Below are 26,071 nucleotides of genomic sequence, written 5' to 3'. Positions count from 1 at the left end.
TTCCTCTTCTTCTTTTGAAATATGTCCTGATTCATTGAGTTCTTCTTTTCCTTTTGCTGAAACTTTAAATGCGGCTTCTCTCATATCTGATGGACCTCCTTTTCTCATCTCAAAGGTAGTTAAGATTCTGTGAAGCTGTGTCATAGTAATAGTCTGTAGATCCTGCTTTTCTTCTATGGTAGATACTTTTGATTCAAATTTAGCACACAAGGATCTTAAAACCTTTTCAACTAAGGTAACTTCCTTTATCTTTTCACCCAGATTCTTCATGCAATTAACAACCTCATCTATACATAAGAAGTAACTAGCTATACTTTCATCATTGTGCATCTTGAGAGTTTCATATTGAATTTCGAGAGGTTGCAGTTTAGCACGTTTTACCTGAGAGTCTCCTTCGTAGCTTAGAGTGATTTTGTCCCATATTTCTTTGGCTGATTTGAGCTGCATAACTTTGAAAAAATCTGACTGTGACAGACTTCCCAATAATGTATTGACAGCCTTGGCATTGGTTTCATATTGCTTTTTACCTGCCATATCTATAGGAATTGCTGATGGAAATGTATATCCTCCTTCCACGATTTCCCAGACACCTGTTCCAAGAGATTGAAGATAGTCAGTGGTTCTTACCTTCCAATAAACAAAGTTTCTCCCATCAAAGATTGGCGGTCTAATGGATCCCCCACTTTCTTGATTACTCATGATGATGGATCTTCCTTCAAGCGATCAAGCTTCTTTTGAAGGACCTGCTCTGATACCAATTGTTGGAAATAATACTGAAAGGGGGGTGAATCAGTATTATCAGATCAATAATTTAATTTTCAAAACTGATTTGTATACACTACTTCTACTCAGTAAACTAGCGTGTATACACAACTATACTTAATGAAACCAGCGTGCATGCAGTGATCTTTTGATTTACCCAAATTATCATGTATTGAACTTTAATCAGTATATTAGGAATTCATTAGACAGTGCAATAAAAGAAGAATAAAGCATCACACATAAGCAACACACATGAACACCAAGATATAAGGTGGAAACCCAATGTGGGTGAAAACCACTTGCTGCTGTCATCTGTGTCTTCTTTCAATAATAAAAAAAGTCTGTTTAAAATTTTTGTACTGGTGCAGTCTTATACCAGTACGCAGGCTTCTACCTGCAGAAGGCTACAACCTTATCTCATTCTCCATCTTCTACTGGAAGGGAGCTACAACCCCTAGCTCTTGTACTAGTTGATATGTTTACTAGTATGTAGGTGTCAGCCTGCAAAAGGCTACAACCTCCTCTTTTCTTCCAGGGACCATGTTTCATAAATTTTCAGACTGGATCCATCAACAACTTCATTCAATCATCAAATATATCTGCATCAACCAATATCCTTTACAACCGAACCGATCAATCACTTCGACAACCCATCAATCTAATCATTCAAAATGCTGTCACCAAAATATAGTAACTAGAACCCAAGCCAGAACCCAAAACACTACAACAGTAAACAGAAGAAACTAAAACATAATTTCAAAGGTATACGCTACTTCCATGTGTCGAACCTGCGTGCATACGCGCTTTCCTCAAAGCGAACCAACGTAAAGATATGCAAATCAAATTTATGATGTATATGTTGCTTTGATATGCAGAACCAGCATGCATATTCTTCTTTTCTAAAGTGAACCTGTGTATAGATCTATAAATGATGATTTAAACATTACAACAATTTCAGACTTCAGTCATACCGAGATCATCATATCTATAGACTACAACATGCGCCAGTTATTCAGATATATGATCAAACCACATAAAGAAACTTCAAGCCTTAAGATCCTGATACATCATTAGTTCTTATATTTCATCAAATGCTAAGGTTCATCCTTGGTTAAGATCAAGCACAACACCATAAGCCAATAACCTGCATATTAGATCTCACACTTCATCAGATATTCGATACTTACACACCTTGGCCTAATGATCTTCTCATCCTTTTATAATTCTAGGCCTTTCTCAATACCATGGACCAAAACCACTTAGGACCAATACGTTGGATCAAATACCTAGGGTCAATACCTCAGACCAAACACCATGGACCAATACCTCGGAGCAAAAATTTAGTTTTCAAAGGTATACACGCTTTTCCTTCCGTGAAAGTGCATGTGTATGTATACGCGACTTGTATACAGTGAACCTGCGTGTATACGCAACTTGGTAAATGGTGAAACTGCGTAGACCTCTCTTTTCTTCATTCTATGAAGACTGATATGCAATTCTTTGTTGTTTATCTGCTATACTTTCTGAACTAATTCCTGGAAGCTGCCTTGCATTTCATTACATCTGTAAACACTGTTGTCATGCATTCTTTCACATCAGATATCTCTTCTGTAGATTTTTTTTGCTACAAGTGGGTTGCCATCAAGTACAACACATACATCATAATGCCAACAGAGGCTCCTACCTCAACAAGCTACAACATGTTCTTTATCAATCTACAACTTGAAAAGAGATTGTAATCTCTAAATCAAAATACAAAGTCAAGAGTTTTGGTTACCTGATATAAATTTATGTTGTCAAGTCTACTGCACATGTTCTCTTCTTCTCCTCTTCAATTTTGTTTATCTTCTACTCATGCTCATAAAACCTATCATACAAGCTGCTTAACTCTAAAATTCCTTATTCCATTCAACAATGTATATTTTATAAGCATGGCTTATTTTCTTTTTGTATTCTCTGCAGCAATATGAAATGAGACATTGTCTTTTGGTCTTCTAAAATTGTTTACTACCTATCTCTTCATTTTCAAATATGAAAAAAATGAATTTTATAATTTAAAATAGAGCTTCAATAATATAACTCAACACTAATGATTACAAGAGACAAATCAAATTTGTATTGGTTACATTTTCCAAACTTGTACCACACAATTTTCTTGTTTGATGGAAGCATATTTTTTCTCTATATATCATGTCTCATTTTTTTTTAAATGACAACCAATCAACAATGTTCAACCTTCAGATTAATTATCATAGCCTTTACACTTATCATCACTTTCATCCTTTGCATTACAATCAATTTTATAACAATGGAATTCAACATAAATTAATGATAACACAATCAACACCAAGCAATCATGACCATTTGACATCAATGTCAACATTACCAACAAGTGTTACCATGAGTGGCATGTTTGATGTATGTTGATATTTTGGCTAAGGGTGTGAATTGTAGTTTTGTTGTTGCTTGTTTGTCTTGGTGAGAAAATTTATTTTTACGATTGCGGAGTTGAATCTTATTGAGCATTGTGTGTTGGTGATATATTTTGGAAATGAATGAAATCAAGGTCAGCACAAAGTTGTGGAGTAGTGGCTTATGACAAGTGGGTTCTTTCTAACATGGAGTATTGATTATGTGCTAGTGGATGCTAGTAATAGTGTTGCAAAAGTGGTTTCCTATGTATAGTGGTAGCTTAAATAGTTGTTCATCAACAACTCACTATATTTTTTGGATTGCGTCTCCTGGTTGATGGTGGAAAGCTATTTGTATATGAGGTTGAGTCTCTTACCTGGTGGGAGCCAATAATCTATGTAAAAGACATCATTTGGTTGACACATAATAGAATATTCAAAGAAATGCAACAATAACAACCGTGGTTTCATCCCGAGATGGTTTCCACCAAATATCTTGTGTTCTCATGTGGCTGATTGTTGTGTTGTGCATTTTTGCTCTTATGATTGTTTTGGTTTAGCTCCTCACTCGATTATTTTCTCATGTGATGATATATTAATGTGTTGTTGGTTAATTTAATGCATGAATAAATTAGAAGTTAAAATTGGTAAAAATATATGATAAGATGCACCAATGATTCACCCCTCTTATTAGTTCTCAAGGTTTTTAATAGATGGCGAGGATCTGGTAACATGAATACTACACATGGAGTAGCTATTTGATCTACAAAATGTGAAATACACACAAAGCATATGCATATTTATATTTATATTTAGAACCCAATTAATTTGTATGGTATCGATGGATTTTTTCTTTTAAAGTATTAGTTAGTTGGATGATTTTTATGGAGGAATTGATAACATATTATGAGGATACAAAGAGAAATACCTTCTTTAGCCAAATGATAAGTCTCAAACAAAAGGTTTCAATTGGGGAGCACATTGAGAACTTCTAGATATTGAATATCAAGGTAAATAATAATCCAGAGGAGCATATGATTGACTCCTTCATAGGGACTTGAAAGGATAACATCCGACATGAGGTTCGCCTTTGGGAACCTAAGTCATTGGAGAATTCATTTAGGGTGGTAAGAAAAGTTGAAAGAAAAAATATGGAGACATGGAAGTATACCACTCACATATATAAATATGGATGTGTTGTTTCTCCTAGCTTCCCACAACCTACAAGGTTGACAACACAACAACTCGAGGAAAAAAGAGAAAAAGGGATTTGTTACAATTGTGATGGAAAATAAATTAAAGGTCATAAGTGTGTTGAAAACAAATTATTTTAAATAGAATGTGAAGAGGAGGAAGAAAAGGAAAAAGAAACATCAAAATAAGAATATATACACCACAAACCAACCTTAGGGGCCAAAAAAGAAGAAATGAATATGACCATATCGTGTAATGGATTGATGTGAATTACCACTCCTCAAACTCTCAAGATAGAGGGATATATCAAGAAGAAAAAGGTAATAATGTTGATTGATTTGGGAAGTACTCATAGTTTTATTCATTGTAACATAGTGAATGATTTGAATTACTTTCTATACCCAGCACCAGAGCTTCAAGTGATGGTTCAAAATGGAGGAACTAGAAATTTCTGAGGTAACTTCTATATTATCAATCCAACCATAGGGGAATAAAATTATTTCCATTATAATGGGCAGTGTAGATGTTGTATTAGAAGTCGAGTGGTTGAAACCTTTGGAGGATGATAACTTTTAATTTTCAAGAAATTTTCCTCAAATTTTTCTTGGAAGGAAAGGAAATTGAATTAAGGGGTATTGCAGGGAAACATGGGAAGATAATTATTTCTAATGACATGACAAAGATTTTAAATAAGGAACAATGGGGGGTAATTGCACAATTATGTTCACTAGATGTTCAAATGTCTAAGTGATCCGTTTCTCTGGATCTTCAAAAAGTCCTTGATAATCATTCCAAGGTATTTGAGACTCCCAAGGGTCTTCGACCTATTCATGATCATGATCATGCTATTCACTTGATTCTAGGAAGTGTTCCTCTATACATTATACCTTACAGATATCCTTATGCCCAAAAGAGTGAAATTGAACTTATGGTTGCAGAAATGCTAGAGGCAGGTACAATCCAATCTAGCCAAAGTTTTTTATATTCTCCAGTGGTATTGGTGCATAAGAAGGATGGATCATGGCATATGTGTCTGAATTATAGAGATCTAAACAAGATCACTATTAAAGACAATATTTTGATTCATGTCATTGATGAGTTATTGGATGAACTACATGGATAAATTTACTTCATGAAGTTGGATCTTTATTCAAGATATCATCAAATTAGAATGAAAACATAAGATATTCCGAAAATAACATTTAGAATTCATGAAGTTCACTATGAATTTTTGGTCATGCCTTTTGGCCTTAGTAATGTACCTTCCACATTTCAAGGTTTGATGAATTCCACTTTCAAACCCTTAGAAAATTTTTGTAAGTATTTCTTGATGATATACTAATATATAGAAAGTCTTGGAAAGATCACATTCAACATGTTGACAAGGTGCTCAAATAGATGGAGGAGAAATAATTGTATGCAAAATCCTCCAAATGTTTACTTGGAGTACATGTGTCGGAATAGGGTCATATTGTATCCCATGAGGGTGTTAAGGCAGACCCCAACAAAATTAAATCCATCAAGGGATGGAAAATCCCCACAAACTTAAGGCATCTTCGAGGATTTCTCGAGTTGAAAGGGAATTATCTCAAATTTGTTAAGAATTATTGGAAGATAGAAGTACCTCAAACAACATTACTAGGGAAAGATGATTCTTTTGGACTCTAGAAGCAACTAAGGTCTTTGAACATCTTAAAGGGGAAATGTGTCAAACTTCGTTATTACCTACACCAGACTTCACAAAAACCATTATTGTGGGATGTGATGCCTTAGGAAATAACATTGGTGTTGTTTTAATGCAAGAAGGAAGACGTATTGCTTTTGAAAGTCATCCAATTAAGGTAAAGTATTCATAGAAACCTATTTATGAGAAGGAGATGTTGGAAATACTAAATGCACTGGAGAAATGACACCCTTACCTAATGGGAAGACACTTCAAGGTAAAAATAGATCATGATAGTCTAAAAGACTTCTTGGAATAAAGATTATTTTTTGAATAGTAGAAAAAATGGGTCACAAAGATGTTGGGTTATGACTTTGAAATCATCTACAAAAAAGGGAATCAAAATGTTTTGGAAAATGCATTCTCAAGAAGGGATGAGGATGTGGAAGCATTGCTTTGCACCATTTCTATTATCCAGCCAGATTGGATAAATGAAGCAAGGGATGAATGGAAGAATGACGAAGAAGTGTGGGCACTCATTCAAAAGTTACAACAAGATCCTAGTACATTTGATACAGTTGTCTGGAAAAATGATTCATTATGGTACAAAGATCGCTTATATCTATGTAAGAGTTCCCAACTCAAACAAAATATTCTTATGGAATTGGACACATATTACGTGATAAATAATATACATTCAAAGTGGATTTACTCTTTTAATGATTTTGACTATTTTTACATATTATACGTGGTAAATAATATACATGAAATTTTCCTATTATGTATCATGTAAGAAAACCTTTGATTTTTTGGATTTTTAGAAATATATTATTAAAAATATTTTTTATGCATTTTACTATATAGCCTTTCTTGATGTTCATGTTTGGTTTGTTCACTGCAAATAAATATATTTTGAGTTATTTATTATGTATGATTTTCAAATTTTTATGTTAAATATTTTATCATATATAGTATTAAATAAAATAAAAAACTATTTGAATAATGCATAAATTCAATTTATATTTAATGTGACTGCAACATAAAGTTAATATTTTATTACTATAATTTGATTTTTGGTTTTGTGAAAAAATTGCTTTTGGACAAATCGATATAGGTTATTATTAATAATCTCTACCAAAAAATAGCTATTATTTCATTGAGTTTTATTTATTGTGTATTAGTTAAATATTTTACCATGTTTAATATTAAGTATAAGTAGATGAAATAGTTATTTGTACATAATGGATAAATTCCATTCAAATTTAGCATGATTTCAATATAAAGTTAATGTCTTATTATAAGATAAATTTTTGGCATATACTTCATTTTCCACAGATCTTAACATTGTATATAGATTTTCCTTTTTAAAAACTTTAGTTTGCTTTATTAGCCTCATTGATGTGAGCATTCACATTTGCCCTTGATTTCTATGGCAAGATACATTGTGTTTAGTTTTTTATTTGACTAAAAATATTTGCATCATTTTACAAAATTTAACATGACAAATACAATATTATTATTTTTTAATAATTTTTAAATCAATTTATTTTCAATATGATTGGTTCTATGCAATGATTACATTGTACACTCAAATATTTATTAATTTTTGTGGAGTACTATCAAATATTCAGTTCTATTGCCAAAGTTTTTGGAGGCAGGGTATGTTTGTTGAATACCAAGATGATATATTTGTGATTGCGCATTCCAACTCAACTGAATTACTTTCACTTCCACTTTGTGCATTTTTTGTTTTAAATGCAAATAATAGAAAAGAGAGAGTAATTCAATACATTCGGATCTCCCACTAAGTATCTCCCCACACACCTTGCTTTCATATAAGTGCCTTTACTAAATATTTGATGTTTTTAATTTCTTTATCTAATATGGCCATGTCATCAATTTCCATCCTTCGATGTACCCAACATTTGTGTACCCTAATCACTAAGAGGCAAGGCAAGAAATTATATTTAAAATATAAATGTTTCTTCAAACGTTTCCCAAGAGAAACGTGTTTCCCCGAGTAAGAACTCCATAACATTTCCTAAATCTGCATGTGTGAACCAATTTGGTTCCATTAAACTCTTCTCATTGTTTATTAGTTTCAAACTTGAGTAAATTTTGTTGATTAAAGTCACCATAATGGTGTTGCTTCAATTTTGACACTATGTAAGCCCATCTTCAACAATTTATATTGGTATAATAAAGTTTTTTTTCAAGGTTTTTTTTTTTTTTTTTTTTTTCATTTTTAAATTACATTTTAGAATCTTTAAAGAAACCAAAAAGGAAATTTAAAACAATCATTAGAATGCTTGTATGGAATCTAAACAAAATGTATGTTGTTAACTTGGTAAATTGATCCAAGTTTATAATATGCAAAATATTATACAAACTTTCTATCTTTAAATTTTAGGTTAAACATCTACGAATTCCAAATCCACATTGATTTACGTGAATTTTTCTCTAGTGGGAAAACCTATCATAAACTAATAGCTGAGTAGTTTTCATTGGCTACTAGAATAGTGGTCATTGGATGCTCTCCATGAATGCATTGTGACTCATCATTAAAATTTGTATTTAAAAGAAGAAACATAAAATGGAATATATTAATAAAGATAAAATAATTAATAACTTGTTATTAAAATATTTAGAATTTACAAATTGCATAACTTGATTTGTATAATTTTATCTCTTTTTATCTCTAGTTTTGGTTTGTTTCTGCATGCACTTATATAGGCTTCCATTTTGCCAAATCTTCATAGTCTTTTATTTTAATTTAGCTATATTTAAACTAGGCTCGCTACTATGTAACTTGTTTTAAAACTGTAATTTATGTTATATGATGGATATATGGAACATGGTTGGAACAATGAGCCCATTCTTGATTGGGTTCCATGCTTATACTATTGTTATGTTCCTGGCATATGGCATGGGTATGGTTGGAACCATAGGTCGTTGAGGCTCCAATTCCATGTAAATTTTAACATTTTTATATTTGGCATACATATTTAATTAAAGGAAATAAGACCTATGGATAAAGAAATATTTTCTATGATGGCCACATATGAAAAACGGAGGCTAGCGAACCAATTTTCCTCCAATGAGGATTTGGAGGAAATGTAAGTAGAGAAAGGAAGAATTACCAATTTTTTTTAAAGGGGTTTATATGCCATGAATAGTTAGATATATGTTGGAACAAAAGCAGTTATAGCCATGACTGGGAGCAGACATATTTTAATTCCAAATATGGAATAAATGGGAAAAAGAGGACAAATTTTACATGACCATAATTTTCAGCTCGTAGATCAAATTTTGACATATGACTAGTCAAAAGAAATGATTTTTAGAGCAAGTCTCAATTATTCACCCATAATTGTAATCTAAGACTAGTAATACCGAGAAAATATGAGATAAAGCTATAACACTTTTAAAAGAGGCATAAATGGCCTAACATGCTACACGATTCTGAACAGCTAAATGTTTTTACCTATTGTCAAAATGGTGCAAATGAATGGTCCATACAATGCTATTGACAAGAATAATACTCTAGAAAACCCAAATATTGAAATAAGGTGAGATTTGTGAGGAAAAATATCACAAAACGTTATAGGTATTGGAAAATGGGTAGGTCTCCTAAGACTTCCAGAGGGCATATATTTCAGTGCATGCATCATAAATTGATAGTGAGTAGTCAATTGAGAGATATTGACAAGTAGAATATGATGGTGAACCCATAAATAGAATTTGATATGAAATATTGAAGAGAATAACGATGAAGTGTATAGGTCCATGATAACTTGTAACAGTGATAAGGGATATGTACAAGAAATACTTGGACAAATATTTGCCAATACGACGTGGAAGTAGGTACAAGTATAGTTGTAATAGTAATAGTTATGTGAAGAGCAGGTGGCTAGTAAATGTGAACAAACATACATACCATGGACTTCCTACTATGAAAGAAATTGACCAGGACAATTTCTTTAACCTTTTCCATTATTGTTATATATTATGAAAGTGAATATGATGTATAAGTTATGTGTTTCACATGTACATATGTGTATAATGAATGAGAAGGTGTTATTGGTTGCAATATGTTAACAGTCATTTGTTGTAGTATTAATGCAATAAATGGTTGGAAACTAATCTTGGTTTTTATGTTGTTGTTGATGCAACTATCAGGACAACCACCTTACATAGGATTAGACCTAACGGGACTGCATTATCCTTTCACATGAGGGCCTTGGAAAGATGGATCACCTAAGGAAGTCATTGGAGGGGATGCATGAGACTCGAAGGTCAAGATAAAAAGGAATACATAACTAATGAATTGGAATGTAAAGAGAATTATTAGAGGGCCTGAAGGGTACCTGGAGGCCTTGAAAAAACAATGACTTGGAGACTGTTGTGTCTTGGTACCTTGGCCAGTAATAGGTACTAAATATGTATCATGTGATGGGAGAGTGAATTCTAATAAAGCCACCATCATATCAACTCTTACAGGTATACACTAAAGAAACTAAAACCTTGGAGCATCTAAAGTAATGAATGATTTGATGATTAAATTAGGTAGTGAGATCTAGATTGGACTATGAAAACTATAGAATTGTGGTTATTCAACCAATCACACTTTATTTAAGAAATCCTGGTTTGAGAACTTAGGTGGATTTGAGAGCTTGGAGCTCTGATTTATAGTCGTGGTAGTTATAGAGTTCTAGAGAGAACTTGGTTTGATGAGAGTTAGGAATTTTGAGCTTGGACTCTATTGCTGACTAGCTAGTCGGTGAGCCCTACACTTGGACTTTGTAACTAACTGAGGCATGGATGTTATTTAGTTAACCGTGTCAGATGTGATGCATTTGTTGTTTATGCGATCTCCTGAGCAGTTATGGGCACTATGGTAGCTCTAAGAGCCTTAGTGGCTCTGATTTATGGCTGGAATAGACATGGAGTCAACGTTCCATCAACTCTTACAAGATAAGTATCGATTCGACTATATGTTTTATTCTTGTATATTGGGATGTATGACTATGAATTGAAATTATAAGAATAGAATATTTGTGGATCAATTATTAACTTTATGGGCATAAAATTATTGCTAGCTATTACAAGATTAAAAAAAAAATAGGTGAAGATACCAATGTGTGGCTTGGGTGGTGTTCTAAGGTATATTAATATAGATGTGCATGGATATAAGTTAAGTATTGGAAAAATAGCACAATGGCTACAAAACATGTGCATAATCCTGATAATATTTGACAATTTGATAACATGAATTATCTATAGGTATGGTAGTTAGTGAGGCTACCATGGATTAAATGTAGGTACCTTATGCAGGGATGTTGTGCAAGTTTTATTACAAAGGATATGAGACATATGTGGCTAACATGCTTAGTAAAATCATGACAAGATGTGATAGCATGTACCATCTAGATGTCATAGGATGTCATAATATGTGATTGATTTGTAACCAAGAATAACAGGATACTATTTATGGATTGGTTATAGGAGGTGGTAGGTTCTAAGCAGGGTTACAATAGGTGAACTGTATGCTAGTAAGTAATAAGTTATGCTATGTGGTCATAGTTAGTTGACAAAGATATAATAGGTTACACAGGATTATGATAGGTGTTATCATAGGATGGTAAAAAGATGTAATAGGTTAAAATAGAACTTTGATAGGACATGATAGGTTTTTTATGTAAGACGTGACATGCATTTTGATAGGTTTTGATAGGTTAGTAGGACCATTCTAGGTATATGGAAAAACTAAATGATAGGTTATGGCAAGGGTTTGTTACAGGTCATAACAAGATTCCTATAACTATGGAAACAAACTTGAAAAGAGTTTGACTAGAAGTCCAAGATTTGATTAATCATCACAATGAAGGAAATAAGAAACTTAATAGGGAATTGGAGAGGAAAGAGCTTTAAATTGAGCATAAACACCAAGAAATAGAGGAAAGAGAAGATCAAAATGGTTTTTATAGATTGTAGATGATTTGGAAATTAGGTGACAAGAAGGACCTACAACTGCTACATCAGTTGAAAAAGTTAATGGTTATTTTAAATAAAGGCAAAGAAACAATAATAATGGTAGCTAGAGTGGTTGCAGCAGTGAGCAGAGACATTATTTGCATGTAAGAATTGTGAATAGAAACAATAGTTAGTGAGACTACATAATGATTTGCATGCAGGAGTTGGATGTAGAAATTGTATACGGGGATGGTATATAATGTTGACATGTGAGAACAACACTTACTCATGGTTGAGGCACAATAATGCCAACATGGCATACATTTGTGCATCATTTATACATTTAATGGTTCATGTTTATGTGTTGAGATGAATGTTTGTATGCATATGGTTGATACTGTTCTTTTGGAAACTAAGAACATGTGTCTATGAATCAAGGTTAATTTCTACCAATATTAATGCTATTTGGTTGTTGTCCTCTAGGTATGATGTTGGTGGTGTTAGAAGTGCACACTCATTGGCATGGGGTAAGAACCTCTCGATCCAGTTGTTATGCAGAGGAGGAAGCCAAGGAAAAGGACATGAATTGCGGGAGCTTGCAACAAAAAAATTCTGATTATACACACACACACACACATATCATGCACTAAGGAAAATGCATACAAGGGAGGGAGGAATGCAATACCCCTTCCTAAACCATGTGTTTTATATGTATGTATGTGGATATTGATGCTAGGGTGTCTTTGGAAGTATCCACATGGTTAGGCCAGTGGGACGAGTGTTCCATGACAAGGTTAGAGTGACTGTGTAAATATTGTGCAATGACATTTATACTAGTGAGTCAGATACTTTGGACTATTAGATTATTGACCTAGATTTTATGTTATGAGGCTTGCGTGCCCATGTAACAATGTTAAATAGATTATGGGGCTAACATGTCTGGATGGATATGCCTGTAAAGGTTGTGAGGCTTTAGAGCCTATATTTTTAATTATGTTGTAATTAAATATTATTATTAATAAAATAAGGTTGGCTATGTGATCTAGGTGGTTCCAGGAAACCTTAAAAATCAAAGTGCTCAAAATTCAAAGGAAACATTGTCAAGTTGTATTGCTCGTTGTTATGATTCTGGTGGTGCAAATGACACTCAAATATGAATCCATATGACCAACTTATCTTAGTTTGAAGTTGATAGGACAAGCAGGGAAAGAGCGCCTACAATGTGCTAGGTGGGACCCATAGCTTACATGGCAACCGACTAATAGCCTGCTAGTGAATGACATTTCCCACTAGCTCCTTGCATCATTGGGCCATATACAATATATATATATATATATATATATATATATATATATATATATATATATATATATATATATAATCCCAAAAGGAGACAAAAAATAATATATTAAATAACCAAATAAAAAATTATATATATGGTTATAAAATTTATATGAAATAAAATATGGTTAATAGACCCAAACATATGTGGTTATTTTACAACTTTTAAAACACATGGAATTCCAACGTAGAAGGCATGCAATTATGGTACATATTAAATATAAACATGCACCATATAAAACATATGGTTACATAACACACATCGGATATATATATATATATATATATATATATATATATATATATATATATATATATATATATATATATATATATATATATATATAGATATATATATATATATATATATATATATATATATATATATATATATATATATATATATATATCCCATAAGGAATTGTTTTTTAATTAAATAACCATATAAAAATTATATATATGGTTACAAAATTTATATGAAATAAAATATGGTTAATGGACTTGTTATAACAGCTACAACCACCCTCCAAAATTTTGGCTCTCATGAAAATTTCAGAGCCTACCTTGGATCCTGCAATCAATCGTTCCTTTGATGCTTGTTGGTAAGATGATGATCTCAAGCTCCCCTCCTTGATCTTAAGATTTGTTCACGTTCTCATATGTATGTAGCATGTCTCATCTTTGGGCATAGGGATTGTTGTTTGTCATGCAAATCAAATGTTTTTTTGCTTCAAGGGAAATCTTGTGTGTATGAATTGTTTTCATTACATAGACATGTTTGAAACTCACTTCACGCACTCTTTTCGCGAAGGTTGTTGCATTAGGCAGAGTATGTTATACAAATTTTGGATGGTCTACGTTGCATCACTATGATCCGGATCTTGGGGGGAGATCATCTGTGATCATAGTCGAGTCCTATCACTATTTATATATATTCTCTGATCTCACACTTAGCCAATTTTCCAAAAACATAACCTCATCCAGCTTTCGAGAACTTTGCACTTTGCTTCTGCAACCCTCAAGATTTTTCCCTTTCTTGCTAGAACCATGCAGTGTGCAGGGACCCTGCTTCCCTTGGCATCCAAAACTATGCACTAGTTTCCTCCAATGTCCTTCCCCTAACCAAAACCCACTGTCATAAAAAACTCCATAGTCGATTGCTCAGTTTTCCTTGCAACTTGAAACTGCACATATGTGTCCTCTCAGAACCCATCTTGCAGTAGTTCTTTGTATCTAGAAACCATGCAGTATTGCCTCTTAGCTACCTAGGCTACATTGCATGTAGAAACTATGAATAGGTTTCCTCCCAGGACCCCATCCCGCAACAGTGTCCTGTGCCTCAAAACTGCGCAGTGTTGTCCAAGATTACATGTCTATCTTGTAAGCAGAGACTGCACAGGTGGAACTCCTAGGGCCTCATTCCGGCAATAGTCACTGCCCACTGAAACTGTTATGATCAATCTTTCAATGACTATAGGAAAACGTGACAAGCTAAGATCACTCCCAAGGAGTTGAGGAGAAGGAACAAGAGACTAAGTGATGGAAAAAGATCAGGACTGCATGCAAACTTCGTCGAATGCATGATCATCTTAAGCGTAAGTATGGTAAGTAAAAAACACCTTTCGAAGAACATCTCTTAGTTGAGTTTGCGGGACTGCTTGTCATTGTAATATCATCCGATCTTCAGTAACATGCATGTGTGCAAACACAAAAGTCATTTCATGTGTTTCCTCTACATTTCTTGCTTCATTTTTGCTTGCTTGACCAGTTGTCCTCTTTGGCATGCTGATTGCTATGTCATGCTTGTTACCTTGTTCTAGTGATATCAAAGGTTTGTCTTTGTGTGCATGAGTTGTTCCAACTATGTAAACACCCATAGTACTCACACACAAAGTGGAAGACACTGCCATGCAAGTGTTGTCACAATCGTTTAATGATCCATCTCAAGTGCTGCACTTGTCACTCTAACGTTTAAATGGTCCTATTGAGCACATGTGTTCTTGTTGGTTTGAGGTGTCCTTTCGTCGAGTCATGCTAAGTGTGTGTTCACAAGGTTATATATACATGAGTTCATTCACTCACAAACTTAACCAGTTTTCCTAAAAATCCATTAACTAGACAACCTTCTATCAACCAAACCTCCACTGAGCTACACTACACAGTATCAGCCCTCAGTGACCCTTTGTTGTTGCCCAGAACTACATAGAGCTTGAGTTTGTCCTCCTAGCAAACCTACACTGTGAAATTATGGAAGTGATCCAACTGACTATCTCCCAGAACTTCACAGAGGTTATCCAAGAATCCATTCCAGTCTACGCTTCCCACAAGACCATCTGTTACACAAAAATATAGTCACCATGATTATTTGCAGTCAGTATGGGTCTATCATCACTTGTACTATCCTCCTAAGCAAGTCTCAGACCTCAGCTCTTCAAATCAAGCTTTGGAAATGGGAGAAAGATATTAAAAAACAATGAAACTCTGGTTCCGCACTTTCTCTCACTATAACCTGCGGTCCCGCACCTTCTGTGTACAAAACCTGCGGACCTGCTTGCTCTATCCCTAACGGTGTAGGTGCGGACCGCTGTGAAAGTCAAAAGGCGCAAGTTTTATCTTAAAAAACTCACTTTGGGTTAATTCTAGAGGTTTCTAGAAGGAATTTTGACGTGGATTGTTCGCTCTGAGGTGGTTCATGCATCCCAAAAGAGAAGGAGCTAATCCCTTGATGAGAGTAGCTATCCCTTTGAAGGAGGGTTTTATCCCTTTGAAGGAGGACCTAGTAACCTCCCTCCATTGCACTATAAATACAAGCATTGGGCTGGTTGCTGGGGAGGTTAGAAGCTGAACATTTTTGAGGGTAAATGCTGGTGAAATCAAGACTTCCTAGTTGAGCTTAAGAGGAGAAATCACATACCTTTTTGGTTTCATTGGGGAGTGAGTGAAACTTGTCAAAGTAGAGGAGACTTCTTGCTGGACCCTGGGAGGAGCTTGTACAGCGTTAAGGCAAAGGTTGTAAAGTTCTTCTTCTTTTGAATTAATACAATCAAACTCATTTTTCTCAACAAGTATCTTATGTTATTTGTTTCATGGACTCCTTGACTTTCATGTTAAATATGTTTTATGCAATTGACTTTTCAGGTGCTATTTAATTTGTTTGCCTTGTTTGTGTTTGCAGATTCGCGAAAAGGAGCTCATTTGGATCAAAGGAGTGAGGGCATCCACAAGCTTGCGTTGGACCTAAGGTAGGCCCTAAAAACACTTGTTTGCTATTGTTTATCAAATCATATTTAGAGAAAGATAGTGTCTGGTTGGTTTGCTTGTCATTAGGTCTTATTTAGATTCTAGGAAGGTCTATCTTGTCCACAAGATCGACTTATTCCGTGTGACAAAATGGCGACTCCATTGGGGACTTGATTGTTTTCCTTGTTTTTACTTTGACCTGAGAAACTGTATTTTTGTTTCTGTTTTTGGCTTGTTGTGTGTAAAATTGGGTAGAGTTTGTAGATCCAGGGTTATTTTTCGTTTTTCATAGCTTTGGGAGAGGACCGCACCCTAGCCGTTTGACACAGTGCATACCTACCCATAGCTTGGCTTTTAGCATAGAGCGGGACCGCACCTGTGCCAACTATGGGCCTGCGGACCCTGTCAAAATTTTGAAAACCCTAAGATTTCCTCTGTTAGTTAGCTTAGTTTGTGTTTATAAATTGTTATCCACTACCCAGACCTGCATATAACTTGTCAGAAGCTTTCCTTGGATTGATTTCGTTAGTGTTAGGGTTTTAGGTGAAATTCCTAGGAGTTTTGCTTGTTGGGTTTGTTTTTCATTTTGGTTGTGTAGTGGCTCTGAGCTTAGAAGCTGTAGGGACTTCAAATCACTTTAGTGTCTACCATCCTTCTTATGAGTCTGACCATGTATGAAATCTCCCCTTGTTTGAGGAATCCGCTTTGAGTTTTCTCTTTACAAAACTTCGAAAAGCTTGTGTTTGAAAGTTTGGATTTTCATTTTCAAAAAGAAAACAAAATTGGTTGTTCTTGACTTATTTATGATTCTGCATAAATTGGTCCTTAGCTTACATCTAGCTACGTAAAACATCCTTAAAAAAGACTTTTAGTAGGCTTTGACTTCAAATAGGATTTTATAATTTGTAGATCTCCAAGTTGGTCATTTTCATAGTTTTGAGTGTTTTACTTAAAAAATATAAAAATATCTTTTGAAAAAAGTTTGTGTTTTGTAGTGTTTGAGTGCTTTGAAACGAAAAAGGGAAATTTTTGTGAAATAACTAGTTGTCTCGTTTTGAGTGCTTTGGAAAGGAAAAAGCTCTTCTTTTAATTTGTTTGATTGAGAAAGATTTGTGTTTACAAAGTATTTGCATTCTCAAACTCTTTCTTAGTTTAGAAGTTCATCGAAGAGAAAAAAATTGTTTAGATCATCTTAGGTGCATTTTTAGTGATTTTGAGTCGAGTCTTCATACCACGAGTTTCATCTCCGCACCTTTGGACTTAAACAAAAACCACTAAAATTAACGCTTAAAGTAAAATTCACCTAGTAACATTTTTATTTCTAGGGCTCTGATACACCAACTTAGCTTAGGCTAGTGTCTTGGAGTAGGAGAGTAATTAACTCTCCAAGACAGTAAAAACAAACAAGTAGTTGTATCTTGTGGTTGGGAAGAAATCCAATTGTTGCATTTATGCTCTGGGAAAGCTCCTATTAAAGGAGAAGCACGAGATCGTGTCCGAACCAGTGTGGGAATCAATCCTTCCTTATTGGGAACGACGCCAGATATTCACATATTAAAAATGGTAAACCTCAGATTAACCATTGTCGAGGAGCCTGGGGTCACTTGTTGGTAAACCTTGGATTATGTCAAGGAGCCTTCAAGGGGATTGAGCTTGCTACTCTGCCCTTGCGTGCGTATCGGATCGTAGACTGTTCCCCCAGGTATATTTGTCTCAGTTGGTAACCTTAGTGGCCATATTCTTTAGGCTCTTCCTGAGGTGACTGTGGTGGAAAGATCCCACTGTACCTAGAGCATACGTCAGCTAGACTCACTTGGATTTTCTGGGGGGTTCTCTTCACTCGAGATGGTTAAGTGGAGGAACTTGTGCTAGTCTATTCATTAAGCAGGTTGCCGGGGTAACTGTTCCAACCGCCATTTCTGTATTAAACTCTGTGACGTTGGATTTCATCACCAACTAGTGTTTTCAGTACGGAATGTTACTGTTTGTGTGTGTTTGATCTCCTAGATTCTTTAGGCGTGTGATTCAAATTTGTTTGGTTCTTTAGAGACTTTAGGTGCTTTTCATTGAGATTTTACTTTGTTTGCGTGTGAAGTAGTTAAAAGTTTTCAATTGTGGCTGAATTACCAAGACAGTCTCGTAGACTTTGGGGCCAGTCTCCCGAGTTTGTAAACGTGGCTGAGTTACTGACGAAGTCCTGTAGACTTCGGGGCCAACCTCCTGAGGAAGTACCAAGCCAGCTCGAAGGCTTAAAAGTCCTCGTAACTCCTAGAGACAGTAGAGTTGGGTCACCAGAAGAAGGATAATCTTCTTTGATAGTACAACCTGATTTTCAACCGTTAGTAGCAGATTATAATCCACAGTCAGTGTCTGTTTCCAAAATTACTGGTAGCTTTTCATCTACTAGTGATATAGGTGAAGAACCCGAAATATCCGAGCCTGAAAGTGAATTTGCTGCTACTCCGACATTGGGGTTTGTTTCTCCAACTTCTAGTGGTCCTGGTTCACCTAGGGTAGAAAGAGTAATCACCCAAGATCTTCCTTCTGGACTTATTGCTATTGAAGAACTTGCTCCGGAAGAAGAAGTAGGCATCCCTATCCCTGAAAATTAACCTGTTATTGAACTAAGGGAGCGTAAATCAATTTTTTACAGTCCACCTAGGAGTAGTTCTTGGTATCTTTCTTTGACTAATTTTCTAGAAAACTCAGGGTTAAGTTTTTCACCACCTCGTGCTCCTTATCACCCAACACCTAGAGGTTTTTATACTCCCGTCAATATGGCAGGACAGTCATCCATGTTTACTCAATTGCCCAAATCTTTTTTGTACGGCAGTCCTTCTGTTCCCTCTGGGTATCAGTCACTTTCTAGTACTTTTTCGGGAGCATCTCCTCAACCCATTGAGCAAGGGTTATTAACTGGAAACAATGGTACTAAGCCATTGAGCGTAGAAGACATTCTTATGATGTCAGGTTCTATTCCCAATCCTCAACCTCAAGGTGGCCAGTTACCGCCTCAGGGGTAGCCTCAATTAACGCTTGGGGGGCAACCTCAAGGTACACAATTTGCATCTGGGGGGCAACCTCAAGGACAGTACATGCCTATGGGACAGTACATTCCTCAAGGTCAACCCCAGACTCAATATGTACCCCAAGGTCAACCCCAGTATCAATTTATAGCTCAAGGTTAACCCTAGTATCAGTATGTGCCTCAAGGGTATCAACTCCAAGGTCAATACTCGAACCAAGTTTTCCAATCACCCCAAGGTCAAACATATGTTCAAGGAATGGGAAATGTACCTTTCAATTATCAATCCTACCCTCAACCCGGTTATGGTCCTCAGTATTCTCAACCTGTTATGAGTCAGTACCCCGGAATGAATATAGTGTGGGATCCATCGCAAACCCAACAGGTGTTGCAGCCAAGTGTACAATTGTCATCTCAAATTGGACAACCCCTAGTTTCTGGTTCACCCCAACAACCAGTCCAGTCTAACATTCAAACTTTTGTATCTTCGGTAGTTTCTCAGCCTGGGCCTAGTACACCTCGTACTCTGCCTTAAACGACTGCTACAATTGCCTCAACATCTGTTCAATCTACCCCACCTACTTCCGAAGTATCGACAGCTCCGGTTTCTACTGTTCCTGTATCTATTCCTCAGACATCTTTACCACCGTCTGGATCTACGATTCAAACTTCGGTTCAGATGCCTGTAGGACAACCTGGTTTAAGTATGGTTGTCACAAGTCAACCACAATTCACTTATCAACCGTACCAGGGATAGTACCAATTCGGTCCTGTTGTGCAGCAGCCAGTTTATCAGTATCAACCGTACCCTGGGTACACTTATCAACAACCTCAACAACCCCAGTATGGTCCGGTTAATCCTGGTTTTCTGGGAGGATACAATATCTCGAACACGATTCCTGTTCCTAGTTATCCTGGATATCCTCCTCCTGGAGCTGGTCTCATGACCCAGAGTTTTAGGGATCCTAATCGACAGTTACCGTTTATTGCAACTTTGGACTTACCTGACTTGTCACGCCTAACGAACGATCCCATTAATTATCTTCCATTTTGGCCGCCAATGCCGAATAAGTTGCCCAGTGACATTCCCAAGTTCGAAGGTAAATCAGGAGAGGACCCGTCGAACCATGTGATGACTTACCACCTCTGGTGTGCGTCTAACTCCCTTACAGATGATTCGATCCGTCTTAGACTTTTCCAGCGCACTCTAATTGGTCTCGTGTCCAAGTGGTACATTGAGTTACCACGAGGCATTTTTTATAATTTTAGTCAGTTAGCTACCTCGTTTTTAACTCATTTTTAGTTGCCAGTCTGATATGACAATGGCACGGAATTGTTAACTTCGCTAAAACAATCGACATCCACTTACATTTCAGATCATATTCATGAGTGGAGATGTTTATGACATTTAGTGAAGGTATTTATTCCGGATCAGATCTTGGCTGAGTGGTTTGTAAAATATTTGTTGCCAAAGATCACTGAAGATGTTGCTAAAGCCGGAGTTGTTATTGAGGAGAAAGTAATTGCTCAAGCACAGTACCTTGACTTGGTCTATACTCAGTCAGGTACGTTACACAAAAAAATCCCCGATCTTCCCAAGCAAAATCAAATCACTGCAGCTCCTTCGGGATCTCATGCCGCCGATGGTATGATTGGTACGGTTAACACTAAAAGTAAGAAGAAGTCTTCCAAGAATTCTTCCCCTATCATAACCTTGCCTGATTCCCCAACAGGAGATTCTTCTGTAGAGATTTCCGCCGATATTCACGTTGTAGAGTCATCTACAGCCAAATCAAAATCCAGTGGGAAGAAGAAAGGAAAGAAGAAGAATAAAACAGACAAAAGTTCAAAGGAGAAACCTGAAAAGGCGGAATCCAATGATGAAAAGTGCAAACCTCGTTATCCTTGTCTCATTTGTGACGATGAACATTTTACAAGAGACTACCCTCATCGTGCAGAGGTTGCGAAGATTGTCAAAGGTTCCCAAACTCCTGCTGTTTTGAAGGATCCTTTTCCGACTCAAGACAGCAAGATGATAGGTTCATCCTCGAATGCCAATGAAGAACCCATACTGATGATGTCCCATGTTAGGATTGCGACTCGATCACAAGATTATGGTAGTAAAAGTCTTGTTGATGGTAAAGAAGCAGAATCTTCTCATTCTAATCCATCAACCTCAGCTCCCAGTTCCGATCCACTACAGATTAAGAAACCTAATCCAAACTTGGTAATCAATCTGCCCGCCAAGGGTATACTTCGAAAGTCAGCTTTCAATCCACATGCAAGAGCGGCTCAGAATTATAACATTGTTGAGGATTTAGCTATTTCACCCTCAGCAATGTCGGCTTTGGAAGTGCTGCAATCATGTCTAGCACAACGTAAATTACTTTTGTCGGCTATAGGAGTTGTTGATGTTCAGGACCCGAACCTAATAATCTTCGATCTAGAAAATAGTACACCGCGTTTGCCTCATCAAATGGCTTTCCAGATTCCAGTGATAGTCAAAAACAGGCCTATTCATCGGGCTGTAATTGATGAGGGAGCCTCAACGTGTATTATGTCGATATAGTGTTGGAGATCGCTTGGTTCTCCTTCGCTAAATCAATCCCCAACGATTCTAAAGGCCTTTGATGGCCGTGGGTTTCATCCTTTTGGCATTCTACAGGATTTGCCTATAGGGGTTGAAGGAAAAACCGTTAGTCTAGATGTGGAGGTGGTTGATGCCCCTCTAGATTAAAACCTTCTCTTGGGTCGAAGTTGGTCTTACGCTATGACAGCGGTCGTTTCATCGGTCTTTCGCGCAATAAAGTTTCCACATAATGGAAAGATCGTAACAATAGACCAGCTGGCTTACTTTTCATCTGACCCAGCCTCTTCGGAGAGTATTCAGCATGTCGGTAAAACAACTATCCCATATAAGGATGTTGGAGTAGGATTAGTTAAAGATGCTGGTTTACTGGGAACTTTTCCTTTTCCTCCAATCAACACATCGTCTTCATTTGCAACCATTCATATGATTACATCAAACACCATTGTTTATGATGATCCTTGGATCATTCCTTCTGAATCTGAGATAGACTCATTTGGTAATGCTATGCCTTTGAGTCCATATGAAATTGCCTATGAAGCCGTGCAGTCGTTTGCCGACCAATCTTCAACCGAAAATGACTTAATGAATGTGGTCCGTGAGGAATCACTTTTCACATCAACCTCGGATTTAACCACGTTTTCTGAACTTGTTCACTCTGATGAGCAGATTCGTGAAATCCTATGTGTAGATGATTTACCATGGGAAGATCTCCATCACAGATCTTCGTTTTTACCTGAGGATGATCGTTTTGAAAATGATTTCTCATCAATTTTTACAACTGAATATGTCAAGGAACCTCAGAATCCAATGAAACATCCCGATTCAGAGTTAAATTTGGGAAACATCTCTCGAACTATTCCTATTGACATTTCGGTTAAGCCCGGAATTGTTGAGAACATTCATATAGGTGCCTCGTGTACACATGACGAAATTCACATATATAAGGCCCTATTTCAAGAATTCCGCGACGTGTTTGCCTGGTCCTATGAGGAAATGCCAGGAATTGATCCCGCGATTATTGTTCATGAGATCAAGGCTTACCTGGACGCTAAACCCGTCCGGCAACGTTTGCGTCAGATTCACCCACGAAAAGCTGCTGCAATTAAAGCAGAAGTTGATAAACTATTGAAAGCAGGTTTCATTTATCCAATCCCGTTAACGGATTGGGTATCGAATATTGTTCCGGTTAACAAAAAGCAGGGAAAAATAAGAATATGCATCGACTATAGGGACATTAATCGAGCCTGTCCAAAGGACAATTACCCAACTCCCTATATCGATCAAATCATTGATGATTGTGCCGACAGCAAAATATTTTCCTTCATGGACGGTTTTTCCGGATACAATCAAATCAATATTCCTCCTGCCGATCAACCAAAAACGGCTTTCATTTTTCCATGGGGGACATTTGCTTATTGCAAATTACCTTTTGGGCTTAAGAATGCCGGAGCAACTTTTCAAAGGGCGATGTCTTATGCGTTTCATGACATCAAACACATTGTGCAACCATATCTCGATGACTTGCCTGCTCATTCATTACATCGAGTTGATCACCTCGTCCATTTACGAGCAATCTTTATGAGGTGTAGGCATTATCGTATTCGGTTGAACCCACACAACTGTGTCTTCTGTATAGAAACGGGTCGATTACTGGGGTTTGTAGTTTCGAAAGCCAGCATTCGCGTTGATCCCTCGAAGGTCGAAGCTATCATCAAATTTCCTCCTCCTTCGAGTCTTCGCCAACTCCAAAGTTTGCAGGGGAAAGCAAACTTTTTACGACGATTCATTCCTAACTATGTCGAGGTTACAAAGGGTTTTACCCGGTTGTTGAAACAGAACACTCCATTCTATTGGGATGAGATAGCTCAGAAATCTTTTGATGCACTCAAACACGCATTGACCCATGCACCGTTGTTGCATCCTCCCAACTACAACCAGGATTACTTCTTGTATCTCGCCGCCTCTCATTCCACCATTGGAATGGTCTTAGTTCAGGAAGATGAATTCGGAACGGAACATGTGATATATTACCTTAGTCGAACTTTAAATCCAACTGAGCTAAAATACTCACATGTGGAGAAATTGGCATTGGCAGCTATTCACGCTGTCCAACGTTTTCGTCACTACATTTTACTATGTAAAACTAAAGTAATTTCGGATTGCAACCCTATGATCTACATTTTGACCAAGCAATTGCTAGGGGGCAAGTACTCTAAATGGATTGTTATCCTGCAGGAGTTCGACTTAGAATTTGAGAAATCTAAGTCTAAGAAATCTTTAGTTTTTGCGGATTTAATGTGTGACTTCCCGCGTGCTGACACGGAAATTGTGGCGGAGGAGCCCATTGCGGACGAATCCTTGTTTCTAATCGGCACTTTAGATCCATGGTATGGGGATATCATCGTTTATCTCCAGAACCAATCCTTTCGGCCAGAAAGTTCAAGGTCAGAACGTCGGAAAATTCGATTCCAGTCCCAACAATTCAGGATTATTGGAGATACTCTTTATCGCCGTGGGGCGGACTCTGTTTTTCGACGTTGCTTAACTCACGAGGAAGCTTAAAGGGTTCTAAATGACTGTCACTCTGGAGCATGTGGCGGTCATATGTCTGGGTTTGCCACAGCACAAAAGATATTGCGTGCTGGCTACTTCTGGCCGTCTTTATTTAAAGATTGTATTATGGCGGTCCGAAAATGCCACAACTGCCAAATTTTTTATCGTAAGATGCGCACTCCACCTGCTCCTCTCCACCCTATAATTTCCATTGGTCCTTTTGCCAAATGGGGTATCGATTTTATTACATGTAACCCTCACTCGGCCGGGGGGCATGCGTATATCATCCTTGCGGTAGATTATTTTACTAAGTGGGCCGAGGCGATGGCTACATTTGAGGCAGACGGCAAGACAACTGCAATTTTTGTGTTCAATCATATAATTGCTAGGATTGGTGTCCCGCAAGCAATAATCATTGATCATGGGTGTCATTTTCGAAACGTTATGATGACCAAACTTACAAGCCAGCTTGGTTTACGTCACGATAGTTCAACCCCTTATTATCCATAAGCTAATGGTCTGGTTGAATCCATCAACAAAGTTTTAGCTATCATGATCCGACGAATCATTGGGATTCATCGGTCGAATTGGCACAACATGCTATTTTCAACGCTTTGGGCGTACCGAACTTCAGTAAAAACATCAACAGGGTTCACTCCTTTCCAACTAGTCTATGGTTTGGAAGCTGTGTTACCCATTGAATGTGAAATCCCGTCACTGCAAATGGCCATCGAGTTACTTCCAGCCACTTCTGAAGAGGAAAAGTGTCAGGCCAGGGTAACTCCAGAATGAATGAGCGGAAGAAAAAACTGGTTACCTTATTCATTAGCTAACTTACATTTATATACATAAATATGACGGATCAGTTCATCTTCTTGATGACTGTCCAGTTCACCCATCCGTTGAGGATTAGGTGTCAAAATTCCCCCCCTTAATCTGAAGGGATGTTGGTGAGTCCAAGCATCGTTCTGAATCTTTCAAGCTTTTCTCTTCCAAGCGCTTTGGTGAAGATGTCTGCAATTTGCTCGTTTGTGGAACAATGATGGAGATGGATTGTTTTGGCCTCAACATGATGTCGGATCAGATGATATTTAGTATTGATGTGCTTAGTACGATCATGGAACTTTGGGTTCTTGGCCAACTTTATTGCAGAGGTGTTATCAATCATGAGTGGAGTTGATTGTATTTGTTTTACTTGCAAATCTTCAAGAATTTTCCTGAGCCACACAATTTCTTTCGTTGCTTCAGCTGCTGCCACATATTCTGCTTCTGTTGTGGAATCTGCTGGTACTGGTTGTTTGCGTGATCTCCAGGAGACA

This window comes from Pinus tabuliformis, chromosome 8, assembly GCF_031772625.1.
Source record: "Pinus tabuliformis cultivar Carrire ecotype Pingquan chromosome 8, CPIR1, whole genome shotgun sequence".
Classification (NCBI taxonomy): domain Eukaryota; kingdom Viridiplantae; phylum Streptophyta; class Pinopsida; order Pinales; family Pinaceae; genus Pinus; species Pinus tabuliformis.
Note: the sequence above shows the minus strand (reverse complement) of the source record.